Below are 18,746 nucleotides of genomic sequence, written 5' to 3'. Positions count from 1 at the left end.
CTCCCGACTGTGGCAGAGATGTGTCCTCCACCAGCCTGGCCGCTGGGTCAGAGGCAGCCCCACAGGGTGCCCAGGTGATACTTGGGCAGGAAGATGGCAAGGAGGACAACTGGCGCATAGGTGGTTCAGTTAAGGAGGGGGTCGCTAGAAGGTCCAGCACACGGAGGAACCCAGCACTGGTGATCCCTCCTAGTCAGTCGACGCGGTCAATGAGGCATCTGAAATAACGTGCAGCCTCTTCCCGAGAACCCTGCACATTGACGCAACACCACCCCAACCAGGACAGGCTCAACACGGTCCCGGATTGCCATGTCCGCAGGGAGAGGAAGGCCAGTTGTTGTTAGTGGATCCCCTCACTGAAAACGGGTCTGGACGAAGGCATCCCTGCTGGTGCGGGATGATGCCGTCCCAGGATCGGGGACAGGATTACACACAGGCAACTCCGCGGCTGCCTGTACTGCCTCCTGTCCCTGCCCCTGGACTGCACCACTAGCACCAGTGGAATCCCCCCTCCAGCTGGAGTATTTTCCCCCAAAATATGACCCCATGCAATCTTCTTGCTTAAATGGTAAAAAACTGTTCGTGGAAAAGAAATGTGCCTCGTGTGCTGACATAACTTTCCCAGCACACTCTGGGGAGAGGTGGGGAGTGTCAGGGCATCGTCGAACAGGGACGGTGGGACTTGACCATTGGTCTGCCATCTACAATTACAAATATGGCTTAAACATAGTGTGATTGGCATTAAAATATAAATACAGCAGGCTCTGATCAGAGTCAGGAGGTACAAATGCAACTTTCATTTTAAATTATGAGTGTATCCTTTTATCTTAATAAACACTTCTAAGTTTAAAAAGTGGTAATTGAGTAAAAGAGAAATTCAACTACTTCAGGCAAGCGCCTACCCTTACATTAAACTCAATACACTTTGCAGTTGCCATTACTCATATGTCTGCAGTCTCGTCAATTGAATACACGGATTAGCAAACACAGCAGTTTTGGCTTTTGTTTAGTCACAGTATAGGTAGTTGCCTACAGCAACAATAGTGTTCCAAAGAGTTTACTTGCAAAATATGCAAAGGGCACAGGAAAACAACATGACAACCTGCAAATCCTTATATCAACACGTTAAGCCAAATATGTATCATTGAATCTTAATTTTCAACACCCTTGATGGAAAGCTAGACGTCCCAAAATGCACAGTAATACAACCCGGAATATCTATTTAGCCAGTGTATTTTCTACACGTTAAGACACACAATAAAAGAAGTTGTGTAGTAAACTCAGAGATGGGTGGAGATTCGTTGGGGCTGATTCATAGAATTTGTGTTCTGAAAAACGGGGATTTGTGCGCCATTCTGCCCGCAAATCCCCTTTTGTTAAACAGGAATTTGCGGGCAGAATGGCACACAAATCCCTGTTTTTCGGGGCTCAAATTCCATGAATCAGCCCCTTTGTCACAACCGCCCAGCTGGTTGTTATGCATGATTTTAAGACCATTCGACTATCCACATAAAAACAAAATTTATTTTTAGCATGAGACATATTAAAAAAAATATTTCAAATGGAGCTTTCTTGTATTGCTGGCTTTAACTGTCACAGATTTGAAATGTGACAGGTGCTAGGAGTGGTCTTCCAATTGAGAATGTCCTATCATGCATAAGAAAGCCTTTGTTCCTGATAAAAACAGAAACATGTTGTCAAGTAGGTTAAGGTATTGGGTGCCGAGCCAAGGATGCTGACTGTGTCTCTGGGGGTGGGGGATTTGGGGTGTGTCCTGTGGCTGGGAAATGGGCAGTGATTGGCCCACCAAGCCCAGCTGATTGTAGATTTGATTCAGGAGAAAACAATCATTCACAATGCCAACAGTTTGGGGTTTTGTACAGGCATTGGAAAGGCCCTTGCCAGGCACTGCTATCGTGGTATTTACTGGTCATTGAGGGTAGCAAGTAGCAACATGGTGCAAGTACCTGGCCATCTAATGGCAGTGCCTGGCAAATGCCTAATAGTTTTACAAAAAACAAATTGTCTTTGCCAATTCTTGTTTTAGCAGGAGTTCAATGTAGGTCACAGATAGTGCTTATAAATCGAGTGGCTGAAGGCAAACCAGGTAAAGACAATTTTATTACATGAAAAGCAGATTCACAGCTCCAAGTAAGTCATTTAGGAGCCGATTCATGGATTTATTGCACAGAAAACAGCCCTGTTTGTCGATTCATGTAACCGAATGCATGTCACTTTTCTTAGATTTGCGTGGATTACACACTGATCTGGCACGGCTGTGCGGGCCGTCGAGGGCCTTGTGCTAGACTACGAGCAGTTGGTGGGCATGGCCTGCAGAGAGCTAACAAAGGGGCTGAACACAAGAAATGGGGACTAACTTGCGAAGAAGTGTCCGTGCCGATGGACGACCTGCAGGCAGTCCCTTGCACGGCCACTATTGTGCGTCAAGAGATGTATTCATGGTATCGACCGCGCAACGTCTCAGCTGGGAAATGACCACACAAGTCCTTCATAGGATCCGCCACCCGAGGGTGGCATAAGGACACTTGCACGTAGTATTTCCAACACATAGGTGGGATTGCATGTTGTATTTCAGGGTGCATATACTCAATTGGGTTTCTGATGTAAGGTAGGGGTGCGCGTATGCTGTGTCACGGGGTGCAGGAACGTTGGGTTTGCACGCACTTTTCACGAGTTCTTGCCGACTTTCGGTTTTTCATACGCATGCTCTCGAGGTGCGAGGTACAGTTACGGGGACCCCGCGCATGCTTCATGAGTCGCAAGCCAGCTTACGAGGGACCCCAAGCACTGTTTGAAGGGCGCGTGTATTTGCGCCTGGAGGACCGTGAAAAGGTAGCTGATCTGGCAGTTTCCTGCTCTGCCTGTGGGCATGTCGGGGGTGTTCGAGCGGGGATCTGCGAATATGTTTACTTTTCACGACCATTTCCATGAATACGCGTTGTGCGCAGATTTTCTTAAACGTGCAGGCTTGCGCAGTGGCCTTTTCGGTGCGAGACCATTGTGCAATATCTGTGCGTAATTCCATTAATCTAACTCTCTGGAGACTGATTCGAAAAAGACACTGACGGCATTGTGTTGAAAAATTGTTGCTAAGGCTTGAGCTCAAAGAGTTCCCATGAGGAGGTGTATTGGTAGGGGCAGAAGCCTCAATGCAATAGTTTCAGTTTATGATTTTTGTTTAATTAAGTTTATTGGTACATAGACCATAGACCATTTACACATTCATAACAACATATACTTAACAAAGAATTAATGATAAATGAAAATAATTTTCATATCACTAATAAAACCATGATACATTTAAAGAACATCATAATAACATTATTGCAAATGATCATTATAAAAGAACTTATTTTATTGTATGTTTTAAATCATTGAAAGCACCGTGCAGGTAAATAGGATCTTCAGGTTTACATTATCTTGCATTCTGGGACTTAAAATGTACTATTTGGGATGTGAAAATCAAAGACAACAATATTCTTTTGGCTTAACATTTTATTATGACGATTCACATGTTGTCATGTGGCTTTACTATGACATTTTGGGGGTAATTCATAGAATTCGGCGCACAAGTGGCGCACGCAGCTGGCGCACAGAGTGCGCGTGCGGCAGTTTGCTCCAGCCGCATGCGCCAAAACCCATTTAGGCGCACAGCGTATTCATGGATTTTAACATCCATAAGCAGCCGTGGCGCAGCGTGGCGCAGCGACACTGCAGCAGCGCCAGTTACGCCCCAATCCCGCCCCATGCGCCAAAAACATTGCACAAATCCAGTACATGGTGCAAAGGCCAGTGTACCAGCATACAGCCCCGCCAACCACAAAACCGCATGTAAAACTCCCTGCGCACACCCCAGAATACACGCACCCCACTCGTGCCAGGCCAATCGCGTGTAAAACTCCCCGCGCACCCCTCGGAATACATGTACCCCGCTCGCGCTAGGCCAATAGCGTGTATAACTTCACACGCACCCCCGGAATACACGTAACCCGCTCCCGCTAGGCCAATAGCGTGTAAAACTTCACACGCACCCCCCAGAATACACGTACCCCGTTTGCACCAGGTAAATTGCGTGGAAAATGTACCCCCTGTGGTGTGGGCTGCCTGTGGGGCATGCCTAGGGTGGATGGGGGGCTTGCGTGTATTCCGGGGTGCGCGGGGAGTATCACACGTAATTCACCTTGTGCAAGCAGGGTACTTGTATTACTGGGGTACACGAGGAGTTTCACACGCGATAGGCCTTGTGCGAGCGGGGTACATATATTTCGGTGGTGCGCAGGAAGTTTCACATACCATAGGCCTTGTGTGAGCGGGGTACGTGTATTTCAGGGGTGCGTGGGAAGTTTCACATGCGATAGGCCTTGGGCGAGTGGGGTACGTGTATTTCGGGGGTGCACAGTAAATTTCCACGAGATATGCCTTGGGCTAGCGGGGTACGTGTATTACTGGGGTACGCGGGGAGTTGCACACACGAAACGCCTTGTGCAAAAGGGGTACGTGTATTACTGGGGTACGAGTTTCACAAGCGATAGGCCTTGTGCGAGCGGGGAACGTGCATTTAGGGGGTGCGCAGGAAATTTCAAATGCGATGGGCCTTGGGCGAGTGGGGTACGTGTATTACTGGGGTATGCAGGTAGTTTCAAACACGATAGGGCTTGTGCGAGAGGGGTACATGTATTACTGGGGTACGAGTTTCACACATGATAGGCCTTGTGTGAGCGGGGTACGTGTATTCAGGGGGTGCATGGGAAGTTTCACACACGATGGGCCTTGTGCGAGAGGGGTACGTGTATTACTGGGGTACGCAAGGAGTTTTACACGCGATTTTGCATTGTGGCCCCTCCCGGGTTTGACCTTTCCCTCGCCACATACCCTGCAGGCAGCCCACACCACAGGGGACTACCCTACAACCCTCACCATGCCCTGCAGGCAACCCACATGGCACCATGCACTTGTGAGCACACTTGTGAGCCCCGACTCATGTCCCCCAGCCAACAGTGACGGGCACCTGCCAGCAGGCCCTGACTCATGTACCCCACACACCATTGACGGGCAGCTGCCAGCAGGCCCCGACTCATGTCCCCCACCCACCATTGACAGGCACCTGCCAGCAGGCCCCGACTCATGTCCTCCCACCCCACCCCCAGTGACGGGCACCTGCCAGCAGGCCCCGACTCATGTCCCCCACCCACCATTGACGGGCACCTGTCAGCAGGCCCCGACTCATGTCCCCCACTCCCAGTGACGGGCACCTGCCAGCAGGCCCCGACTCATGTCCCCCCACCCCACCCCCAGCGATGGGCACCTGCTAGCAGGCCCCGACTCATGTGCCCCACCCACCATTGACGGGCACCTGCCAGCATGCCCCAACTCAGATCCCCCAACCCAACACGTCATCACGATTCACACTCATGGCCCTTTGGCCACCCAAATCCCACCCCACGCCACCACAGCAATGTTCCCTCTAATAATTTTGCTCTATGTGTGAAACTGGTAGGCTGTTGTGCGCACATTATTTTCTATGTGCGCAACTGACTAATGAGGGACGCCACTTTGTGAGCATGTGTATTTAGTGAACTATCATCATAGAAGAGAGCTTCAAAAGGGATTTCGTCTTACCAGCCACTGCAATTCTTGACAAATCTTACAACACTTTTTCCAAACACAAAGGCTAAAATAAAATGTAGTATATGTGATTATACAGATAACTCATCAACCAGTCCAAGACTTCAACATCTGCCACAGTACCTCGTAAACATTTTAAGCCACTGGAGAATCGTTCATGTGTACTACAAAACACAAATATCTCTTGTCCTAACTGATGTGGCTGTCAAGAAATTCAGATAGAAAACATTTTGCTGATGTATTAATAGCAATTAAAAGTAATGTTTTCGAAAACATGCTGATAGGGGTTCAAGCGCCACTTTAATGAAGTAATTCAAGGGCCAGGAGAACATGCTTCTAATAATTTGTAGAAGGATGATAATTACATCAGAATAACTGCACCTCAGAATATGATGATCAAAAATTCCTGTGCCTCTGCTTACTATCCACATTACGTTCTCCTGTGTGTAGTTATAACACAAGCCTGCAGCTAAGAGGCATATGCACCATCAATTTTTACTCCCTGAAAAAAGAAAATATGCCTAACAAAAATGAGAAACAATGAACATATCATTATTTCAACCCACAAAGCTCCACTGATATTTTTTTGAATTAGTGACCAGTAAAACACTGGCATAAGAAGGAGCTCTAATATTAATGCCCGATCTCAAGAGGAATTTTAAGAGGAAGAACATCGTTTAATAAACAGAAAGTATCCCTATTGGCAAAGCTAATTACCTTTTTACTCCATGAAAAATCATTTGATTCCAAGTAGGGAGCAACATCTAATTAGACCCCTGACATAGGAAGTAAAATAACAGGGCACATAATAGTCTATTGTTTTGCCCACCCTTCAGCACCATAGCCTAGACAAAATTAAACAAGAGCCAAACTGAGGTTTATTATGGAGCCCTACTAAAGAAAATAACATATATGCCTTTTTAAGTTAATAGCATCAATTCATCAGAGATACAACTGATTGAATGGTTTCTTCAGTAACTATGGATGCCTCTTCTGTAATAATTCTTTATCAATAAATACGATTGGGGGGATTCTAGAGACGATACACACAACACATGGTTACATTGAAAAGCCCTCCCAGCTGAGCATAGAAAGAAAAAGAAGGTGCTGTTGTCTAGATGGGTGCTAGACTTTCGTATCCGTTAGCAAACAAACAACATATTTCCTTCAGTTTCCTGGACGAAACGTATGACTTGTTTTTTTTTAATTTGCTGCTTTGTTCATCACCCACAAGGAGTGATGACCTGTGCTCTTCCATCCATACCCTTCCCCGGCCCCTGTGCTATCCTCCAATACTAGTTGATAGAGCACTGTAAAAGGGGAGGGATTGTAGCAGTAAACACTCGCTGGGATATTTGCAGGCCCACAATACTTTTTAAGCAAGGCATATTTAATGCCTCAACATATTATGTGCATGTTAAGAATGTCATGACTCTGCATGTACATAATTATTTTGCAGTGCATACAAGATTGTTTGCAGCATACCCCACCCTTATATCATTGTGTAGGATTATGCAGTGCTCAGTGAAACCGTTTTTGTATAGCAGCGATTTACCCTATAATGTAAGGAGATCTATGACCAAAGTAACTCTGAACACTTGAAAACAATGCAGATTGTGTGAAAAGCATTCTCCTGTCTGAATATCCGGTGCTGTGATACTATGGACGAGTAATCCCAGGCATAGTCCATACCCATTATCCATTGTAGGGAAAGTAAATGATATTGCAATGTTGCTCTCCACTTATAGGGTAATGTTAGTGATGCTAAAGTAGGAGACGCTGAGCATCACATTTGTCCTCTCAAAATCCTTAGAGGGCAAATTAATATTTGAGTTTTAGAATGTGTTAACTTGCAAGGGGGCTGCTTCAAAGCACTTGCGTGACATATGTTCAAAGAAGAGTAAGTATCGGATAACTTTGCACATCCAAGTAGTCTGCTTACTTAGAGTCATTATCCGATATTTGAGCTAGTTGTTCGATTGTATAGGGTGGGTGAAGCTTTTGGTAAAGCACAATGAGTAACAGAAATTCTGGTGTGTGTCCGTTATTCATATTACAACAAACATAAAACAAGTGGATGTAGGTACACGTCTGCTAACCTTTCGCAGAGCCGAGAGAGGAAGAGTCAAGGTTGTCTGGTTGTATCTTAATGTGGTCTGGGGCAGAAGTTAGAGTCATGAGGTAAAAGTGTGGTAGAGTCAAGTTAAGGAGTCATGGGTGGCGAGGGAACATTATTTGGTTGATGTGTGCAGGCATATCCTGGTTAGATTCTTCTGTTCTTGGAGTCAGTTTTTCATATTCGTTTTTAACCTCTTTTGTGTGTATTTTGCTGTTAGGGATTTTATGTGTTTATGGTCGCCCTTGCATAGTAGTGTAATGCAAATGAGCAGAATATCAAGACTAGTTGCTTATTTTAAGAGAAGGAACATTTCAGGTAATTACTGTGGATTGTGCCTTATTAAATCTTTTTGAACAGGTGAGAATTGTCTGTGTGCGCTGCTAAAAATCTTCTGAGCGGCACCCAGGAGGAAGCTGGGCAAGCGCACATGCGCACAGCTTATAGGAAACATTACACCCCAGTCCAAACACCCCACCAAGCATTCCATCTTCTCCATATTGAAATCCCCATGTCATGATAGATCCAAAATGAAAAGTATGCACATCAATATATGTTCGTCAGACACACACAATGGGTGCACGTGAATGAGAAAACCCACGTTGTGACATGCACAAAACCAATGAGAGAATACCATACAAATGAAGTTTGAAATAAAAATGTATTATATACAAAATGGAAGGAATGAAAGAAAATCACACAAGAAAATAAATAATAAACAAAAGCCTGGATGTCCAAAATGAATGAAAAAATGTGAATGCTGAATGCAATTAAATCCAAATTAAAATGGCTCCAAAGCGTTCGTCCATTAAACCAAATCCAAACTTTAAGAAATAAGAAAACCATTGCCCCATGGTAAAAAAAAATCAATGAAGTGAAATCCAGTCCAGAACTATTAACAATGTAAAATTCCAGGGTCCATGAGCCAAACAATCCTAAGGAAACCTACCAAAAAGCCTACCTAATAAATAACTATATGCAAAAAGGCGGGGCATATTCCATGCGCCCCAAAGGGAAAAAAAATAGAAAGGAAACGTACACCTACAGAGCTATTTACAAATGGCGGCGGGCAAGTCCAACGGCTCACTTGTTGATGTCCCGTGCCAGGGCATCATCGAACTCCTCCTCAACGTCCTGGAAGCGGGCTTCTTCCCTGGCCTGAGGTCTCGCAGGGATAAAACCATGTCCACCTCCAACTCTCTGTGAATTTCCTTGAGGCACTCAGCCCACCTCAACGCCCTGCGCATGGAGTTCTCCTCCCTGACCATAGTGAGCCGTGCCTCTTCCGCCCGCCGCCACACTACATCTATTTGCCGGCTCAACTGCTGCCACACGGAAGACACTCCCAATCCAGGGTCCTCTTGCCCTCCGGCCGATGCCTGACCCTCTGATGTTGATGGCCATGAGCCATCATCGCTCCCACCTTGAGCCTGCTGCTGCCGTGCATGTGCCCTGCCTGCTGATGCCTGCACATACTCCTCCTGCTGGGGTCCAGTTGTTGGGGTGGCCACCCCTGCTGGACCTCCGACTCCCGACTGTGGCAGAGATGTGTCCTCCACCAGCCTGGCCGCTGGGTCAGAGGCAGCCCCACAGGGTGCCCAGGTGATACTTGGGCAGGAAGATGGCAAGGAGGACAACTGGCGCATAGGTGGTTCAGTTAAGGAGGGGGTCGCTAGAAGGTCCAGCACACGGAGGAACCCAGCACTGGTGATCCCTCCTAGTCAGTCGACGCGGTCAATGAGGCATCTGAAATAACGTGCAGCCTCTTCCCGAGAACCCTGCACATTGACGCAACACCACCCCAACCAGGACAGGCTCAACACGGTCCCGGATTGCCATGTCCGCAGGGAGAGGAAGGCCAGTTGTTGTTAGTGGATCCCCTCACTGAAAACGGGTCTGGACGAAGGCATCCCTGCTGGTGCGGGATGATGCCGTCCCAGGATCGGGGACAGGATTACACACAGGCAACTCCGCGGCTGCCTGTACTGCCTCCTGTCCCTGCCCCTGGACTGCACCACTAGCACCAGTGGAATCCCCCCTCCAGCTGGAGTATTTTCCCCAAAAATATGACCCCATGCAATCTTCTTGCTTAAATGGTAAAAAACTGTTCGTGGAAAAGAAATGTGCCTCGTGTGCTGACATAACTTTCCCAGCACACTCTGGGGAGAGGTGGGGAGTGTCAGGGCATCGTCGAACAGGGACGGTGGGACTTGACCATTGGTCTGCCATCTACAATTACAAATATGGCTTAAACATAGTGTGATTGGCATTAAAATATAAATACAGCAGGCTCTGATCAGAGTCAGGAGGTACAAATGCAACTTTCATTTTAAATTATGAGTGTATTCTTTTATCTTAATAAATACTTCTAAGTTTAAAAAGTGGTAATTGAGTAAAAGAGAAATTCAACTACTTCAGGCAAGCGCCTACCCTTACATTAAACTCAATACACTTTGCAGTTGCCATTACTCATATGTCTGCAGTCTCGTCAATTGAATACACGGATTAGCAAACACAGCAGTTTTGGCTTTTGTTTAGTCACAGTATAGGTAGTTGCCTACAGCAACAATAGTGTTCCAAAGGGTTTACTTGCAAAATATGCAAAGGGCACAGGAAAACAACATGACAACCTGCAAATCCTTATATCAACACGTTAAGCCAAATATGTATCATTGAATCTTAATTTTCAACACCCTTGATGGAAAGCTAGACGTCCCAAAATGCACAGTAATACAACCCGGAATATCTATTTAGCCAGTGTATTTTCTACACGTTAAGACACACAATAAAAGAAGTTGTGTAGTAAACTCAGAGATGGGTGGAGATTCGTTGGGGCTGATTCATAGAATTTGTGTTCTGAAAAACGGAGATTTGTGCGCCATTCTGCCCGCAAATCCCCTTTTGTTAAACAGGAATTTGCGGGCAGAATGGCACACAAATCCCTGTTTTTCGGGGCTCAAATTCCATGAATCAGCCCCTTTGTCACAACCGCCCAGCTGGTTGTTATGCATGATTTTAAGACCATTCGACTATCCACATAAAAACAACATTTATTTTTAGCATGAGACATATTAAAAAAAATATTTCAAATGGAGGTTTCTTGTATTGCTGGCTTTAACTGTCACAGATTTGAAATGTGACAGTTGCTAGGAGTGGTCTTCCAATTGAGAATGTCCTATCATGCATAAGAAAGCCTTTGTTCCTGATAACAACAGAAACATGTTGTCAAGTAGGTTAAGGTATTGGGTGCCGAGCCAAGGATGCTGACTGTGTCTCTGGGGGTGGGGGATTTGGGGTGTGTCCTGTGGCTGGGAAATGGGCAGTGATTGGCCCACCAAGCCCAGCTGATTGTAGATTTGATTCAGGAGAAAACAATCATTCACAATGCCAACAGTTTGGGGTTTTGTACAGGCATTGGAAAGGCCCTTGCCAGGCACTGCTATAGTGGTATTTACTGGTCATTGAGGGTAGCAAGTAGCAACATGGTGCAAGTACCTGGCCATCTAATGGCAGTGCCTGGCAAATGCCTAATAGTTTTACAAAAAACAAATTGTCTTTGCCAATTCTTGTTGTAGCAGGAGTTCAATGTAGGTCACAGATAGTGCTTATAAATCGAGTGGCTGAAGGCAAACCAGGTAAAGACAATTTTATTACATGAAAAGCAGATTCACAGCTCCAAGTAAGTCATTTAGGAGCCGATTCATGGATTTATTGCACAGAAAACAGCCCTGTTTGTCGATTCATGTAACCGAATGCATGTCACTTTTCTTAGATTTGCGTGGATTACACACTGATCTGGCACGGCTGTGCGGGCCGTCGAGGGCCTTGTGCTAGACTACGAGCAGTTGGTGGGCATGGCCTGCAGAGAGCTAACAAAGGGGCTGAACACAAGAAATGGGGACTAACTTGCGAAGAAGTGTCCGTGCCGATGGACGACCTGCAGGCAGTCCCTTGCACGGCCACTATTGTGCGTTAAGAGATGTATTCATGGTATCGACCGCGCAACGTCTCAGCTGGGAAATGACCACACAAGTCCTTCATAGGATCCGCCACCCGAGGGTGGCATAAGGACACTTGCACGTAGTATTTCCAACACATAGGTGGGATTGCATGTTGTATTTCAGGGTGCATATACTCAATTGGGTTTCTGATGTAAGGTAGGGGTGCGCGTATGCTGTGTCACGGGGTGCAGGAACGTTGGGTTTGCACGCACTTTTCACGAGTTCTTGCCGACTTTCGGTTTTTCATACGCATGCTCTCGAGGTGCGAGGTACAGTTACGGGGACCTCGCGCATGCTTCATGAGTCGCAAGCCAGCTTACGAGGGACCCCAAGCACTGTTTGAAGGGCGCGTGTATTTGCGCCTGGAGGACCGTGAAAAGGTAGCTGATCTGGCAGTTTCCTGCTCTGCCTGTGGGCATGTCGGGGGTGTTCGAGCGGGGATCTGCGAATATGTTTACTTTTCACGACCATTTCCATGAATACGCGTTGTGCGCAGATTTTCTTAAACGTGCAGGCTTGCGCAGTGGCCTTTTCGGTGCGAGACCATTGTGCAATATCTGTGCGTAATTCCATTAATCTAACTCTCTGGAGACTGATTCGAAAAAGACACTGACGGCATTGTGTTGAAAAATTGTTGCTAAGGCTTGAGCTCAAAGAGTTCCCATGAGGAGGTGTATTGGTAGGGGCAGAAGCCTCAATGCAATAGTTTCAGTTTATGATTTTTGTTTAATTAAGTTTATTGGTACATAGACCATAGACCATTTACACATTCATAACAACATATACTTAACAAAGAATTAATGATAAATGAAAATAATTTTCATATCACTAATAAAACCATGATACATTTAAAGAACATCATAATAACATTATTGCAAATGATCATTATAAAAGAACTTATTTTATTGTATGTTTTAAATCATTGAAAGCACCGTGCAGGTAAATAGGATCTTCAGGTTTACATTATCTTGCATTCTGGGACTTAAAATGTACTATTTGGGATGTGAAAATCAAAGACAACAATATTCTTTTGGCTTAACATTTTATTATGACAATTCACATGTTGTCATGTGGCTTTACTATGACATTTTGGGGGTAATTCATAGAATTCGGCGCACAAGTGGCGCACGCAGCTGGCGCACAGAGTGCGCGTGCGGCAGTCTGCTCCAGCCGCATGCGCCAAAACCCATTTAGGCGCACAGCGTATTCATGGATTTTAACATCCATAAGCAGCCGTGGCGCAGCGTGGCGCAGCGACACTGCAGCAGCGCCAGTTACGCCCCAACCCCGCCCCATGCGCCAAAAACATTGCACAAATCCAGTACATGGTGCAAAGGCCAGTGTACCAGCATACAGCCCCGCCAACCACAAAACCGCATGTAAAACTCCCTGCGCACACCCCAGAATACACGTACCCCACTCGTGCCAGGCCAATCGCGTGTAAAACTCCCCGCGCACCCCTCGGAATACATGTACCCCGCTCGCGCTAGGCCAATAGCGTGTATAACTTCACACGCACCCCCGGAATACACGTACCCCGCTCCCGCTAGGCCAATAGCGTGTAAAGCTTCACACGCACCCCCCAGAATACACGTACCCCGTTTGCACCAGGTAAATTGCGTGGAAAATGTACCCCCTGTGGTGTGGGCTGCCTGTGGGGCATGCCTAGGGTGGATGGGGGGCTTGCGTGTATTCCGGGGTGCGCGGGGAGTATCACACGTAATTCGCCTTGTGCAATCAGGGTACTTGTATTACTGGGGTACACGAGGAGTTTCACACGCGATAGGCCTTGTGCGAGCGGGGTACATATATTTCGGTGGTGCGCAGGAAGTTTCACATGCCATAGGCCTTGTGCGAGCGGGGTACGTGTATTTCAGGGGTGCGTGGGAAGTTTCACATGCGATAGGCCTTGGGCGAGTGGGGTACGTGTATTTCGGGGGTGCACAGTAAATTTCCACGAGATATGCCTTGGGCTAGCGGGGTACGTGTATTACTGGGGTACGCGGGGAGTTGCACACACGAAACGCCTTGTGCAAAAGGGGTACGTGTATTACTGGGGTACGAGTTTCACAAGCGATAGGCCTTGTGCGAGCGGGGAACGTGCATTTAGGGGGTGCGCAGGAAATTTCAAATGCGATGGGCCTTGGGCGAGTGGGGTACGTGTATTACTGGGGTATGCAGGTAGTTTCAAACACGATAGGGCTTGAGCGAGAGGGGTACATGTATTACTGGGGTACGAGTTTCACACATGATAGGCCTTGTGTGAGCGGGGTACGTGTATTCAGGGGGTGCATGGGAAGTTTCACACGCGATGGGCCTTGTGCGAGAGGGGTACGTGTATTACTGGGGTACGCAGGGAGTTTTACACGCGATTTTGCATTGTGGCCCCTCCCGGGTTTGACCTTTCCCTCGCCACATACCCTGCAGGCAGCCCACACCACAGGGGACTACCCTACAACCCTCACCATGCCCTGCAGGCAACCCACATGGCACCATGCACTTGTGAGCACACTTGTGAGCCCCGACTCATGTCCCCCAGCCAACAGTGACGGGCACCTGCCAGCAGGCCCTGACTCATGTACCCCACACACCATTGACGGGCAGCTGCCAGCAGGCCCCGACTCATGTCCCCCACCCACCATTGACAGGCACCTGCCAGCAGGCCCCGACTCATGTCCTCCCACCCCACCCCCAGTGACGGGCACCTGCCAGCAGGCCCCGACTCATGTCCCCCACCCACCATTGACGGGCACCTGTCAGCAGGCCCCGACTCATGTCCCCCACTCCCAGTGACGGGCACCTGCCAGCAGGCCCCGACTCATGTCCCCCCACCCCACCCCCAGCGATGGGCACCTGCTAGCAGGCCCCGACTCATGTGCCCCACCCACCATTGACGGGCACCTGCCAGCATGCCCCAACTCAGATCCCCCAACCCAACACGTCATCACGATTCACACTCATGGCCCTTTGGCCACCCAAATCCCACCCCACGCCACCACAGCAATGTTCCCTCTAATAATTTTGCTCTATGTGTGAAACTGGTAGGCTGTTGTGCGCACATTATTTTCTATGTGCGCAACTGACTAATGAGGGACGCCACTTTGTGAGCATGTGTATTTAGTGAACTATCGTCATAGAAGAGAGCTTCAAAAGGGATTTCGTCTTACCAGCCACTGCAATTCTTGACAAATCTTACAACACTTTTTCCAAACACAAAGGCTAAAATAAAATGTAGTATATGTGATTATACAGATAACTCATCAACCAGTCCAAGACTTCAACATCTGCCACAGTACCTCGTAAACATTTTAAGCCACTGGAGAATCGTTCATGTGTACTACAAAACACAAATATCTCTTGTCCTAACTGATGTGGCTGTCAAGAAATTCAGATAGAAAACATTTTGCTGATGTATTAATAGCAATTAAAAGTAATGTTTTCAAAAACATGCTGATAGGGGTTCAAGCGCCACTTTAATGAAGTAATTCAAGGGCCAGGAGAACATGCTTCTAATAATTTGTAGAAGGATGATAATTACATCAGAATAACTGCACCTCAGAATATGATGATCAAAAATTCCTGTGCCTCTGCTTACTATCCACATTACGTTCTCCTGTGTGTAGTTATAACACAAGCCTGCAGCTAAGAGGCATATGCACCATCAATTTTTACTCCCTGAAAAAAGAAAATATGCCTAACAAAAATGAGAAACAATGAACATATCATTATTTCAACCCACAAAGCTCCACTGATATTTTTTTGAATTAGTGACCAGTAAAACACTGGCATAAGAAGGAGCTCTAATATTAATGCCCGATCTCAAGAGGAATTTTAAGAGGAAGAACATCGTTTAATAAACAGAAAGTATCCCTATTGGCAAAGCTAATTACCTTTTTACTCCATGAAAAATCATTTGATTCCAAGTAGGGAGCAACATCTAATTAGACCCCTGACATAGGAAGTAAAATAACAGGGCACATAATAGTCTATTGTTTTGCCCACCCTTCAGCACCATAGCCTAGACAAAATTAAACAAGAGCCAAACTGAGGTTTATTATGGAGCCCTACTAAAGAAAATAACATACATGCCTTTTTAAGTTAATAGCATCAATTCATCAGAGATACAACTGATTGAATGCCTTCTTCAGTAACTATGGATGCCTCTTCTGTAATAATTCTTTATCAGTTAAATACGATTGGGGGGATTCTAGAGACGATACACACAACACATGGTTACATTGAAAAGCCCTCCCAGCTGAGCATAGAAAGAAAAAGAAGGTGCTGTTGTCTAGATGGGTGCTAGACTTTCGTATCCGTTAGCAAACAAACAACATATTTCCTTCAGTTTCCTGGACGAAACGTATGACTTTTTTTTTTTTAATTTGCTGCTTTGTTCATCACCCACAAGGAGTGATGACCTGTGCTCTTCCATCCATACCCTTCCCCGGCCCCTGTGCTATCCTCCAATACTAGTTGATAGAGCACTGTAAAAGGGGAGGGATTGTAGCAGTAAACACTCGCTGGGATATTTGCAGGCCCACAATACTTTTTAAGCAAGGCATATTTAATGCCTCAACATATTATGTGCATGTTAAGAATGTCATGACTCTGCATGTACATAATTATTTTGCAGTGCATACAAGATTGTTTGCAGCATACCCCACCCTTATATCATTGTGTAGGATTATGCAGTGCTCAGTGAAACCGTTTTTGTATAGCAGCGATTTACCCTATAATGTAAGGAGATCTATGACCAAAGTAACTCTGAACACTTGAAAACAATGCAGATTGTGTGAAAAGCATTCTCCTGTCTGAATATCCGGTGCTGTGATACTATGGACGAGTAATCCCAGGCATAGTCCATACCCATTATCCATTGTAGGGAAAGTAAATGATATTGCAATGTTGCTCTCCACTTATAGGGTAATGTTAGTGATGCTAAAGTAGGAGACGCTGAGCATCACATTTGTCCTCTCAAAATCCTTAGAGGGCAAATTAATATTTGAGTTTTAGAATGTGTTAACTTGCAAGGGGGCTGCTTCAAAGCACTTGCGTGACATATGTTCAAAGAAGAGTAAGTATCGGATAACTTTGCACATCCAAGTAGTCTGCTTACTTAGAGTCATTATCCGATATTTGAGCTAGTTGTTCGATTGTATAGGGTGGGTGAAGCTTTTGGTAAAGCACAATGAGTAACAGAAATTCTGGTGTGTGTCCGTTATTCATATTACAACAAACATAAAACAAGTGGATGTAGGTACACGTCTGCTAACCTTTCGCAGAGCCGAGAGAGGAAGAGTCAAGGTTGTCTGGTTGTATCTTAATGTGGTCTGGGGCAGAAGTTAGAGTCATGAGGTAAAAGTGTGGTAGAGTCAAGTTAAGGAGTCATGGGTGGCGAGGGAACATTATTTGGTTGATGTGTGCAGGCATATCCTGGTTAGATTCTTCTGTTCTTGGAGTCAGTTTTTCATATTCGTTTTTAACCTCTTTTGTGTGTATTTTGCTGTTAGGGATTTTATGTGTTTATGGTCGCCCTTGCATAGTAGTGTAATGCAAATGAGCAGAATATCAAGACTAGTTGCTTATTTTAAGAGAAGGAACATTTCAGGTAATTACTGTGGATTGTGCCTTATTAAATCTTTTTGAACAGGTGAGAATTGTCTGTGTGCGCTGCTAAAAATCTTCTGAGCGGCACCCAGGAGGAAGCTGGGCAAGCGCACATGCGCACAGCTTATAGGAAACATTACACCCCAGTCCAAACACCCAACCAAGCATTCCATCTTCTCCATATTGAAATCCCCATGTCATGATAGATCCAAAATGACAAGTATGCACATCAATATATGTTCGTCAGACACACACAATGGGTGCACGTGAATGAGAAAACCCACGTCGTGACATGCACAAAACCAATGAGAGAATACCATAGAAATGAAGTTTGAAATAAAGATTTATTATATACAAAATGGAAGGAATGAAAGAAAGTCACACAAGAAAATAAATAATAAACAAAAGCCTGGATGTCCAAAATGAATGAAAAAATGTGAATGCTGAATCCAATTAAATCCAAATTAAAATGGCTCCAAAGCGTTTGTCCATTAAACCAAATCCAAACTTTAAAAAATAAGAAAACCATTGCTCCATGGTAACAAAAAAATCAATGAAGTGAAATCCAGTCCAGAACTATTAACAATGTAAAATTCCAGGGTCCATGAGCCCAACAATCCTAAGGAAACCTACCAAAAAGCCTACCTAATAAATAACTATATACAAAAAGGGGGGGCATATTGCATGCGCCCCAAAGGGAAAAAAAATAGAAAGGAAACTTACACCTACAGAGCTATTTACAAATGGCGGCGGGCAAGTCCAACGGCTCACTTGTTGATGTCCCGTGCCAGGGCATCATCGAACTCCTCCTCAACGTCCTGGAAGCGGGCTTCTTCCCTGGCCCCGAGGTCTCGCAGGGATAAAACCATGTCCACCTCCAACTCCCTGTGAATTTCCTTGAGGCACTCAGCCCACCTCAATGCCCTGCGCATGGAGTTCTCCGCCCTGACCATAGTGAGCCATGCCTCTTCCGCCCGCCGCCATGCCGCATCTATTTGCCGGCTCAACCGCTGCCACATGGAAGACACTCCCAATCCAGGGTCCTACTGCCCTCCGGCCGATGCCTGCCCCTCTGATGTTGATGGCCCCGAGCCATCATCGCTCCCACCTTGAGCCTGCTGCTGCCGTGCATGTGCCCTGCCTGCTGATGCCTGCACGTACTCCTCCTGCTGGGGTCCAGTTGTTGGGGTGGCCACCCCTGCTGGACCTCTGACTCCCGACTGTGGCAGGGATGTGTCCTCCACCAGCCTGGCCGCTGGGTTATAGGCAGCCCCACAGGGTGCCCAGGTGATACTTGGGCAGGAAGATGGCAAGGAGGACAACTGGCGCATAGGTGGTTCAGTTGAGGAGGGGGTCGCTAGAAGGTCCAGCACACG

This window comes from Ambystoma mexicanum, chromosome 1q, assembly GCF_040938575.1.
Source record: "Ambystoma mexicanum isolate Mex_15411 chromosome 1q, UKY_AmexF1_1, whole genome shotgun sequence".
Lineage (NCBI taxonomy): Eukaryota > Metazoa > Chordata > Amphibia > Caudata > Ambystomatidae > Ambystoma > Ambystoma mexicanum.
Note: the sequence above shows the minus strand (reverse complement) of the source record.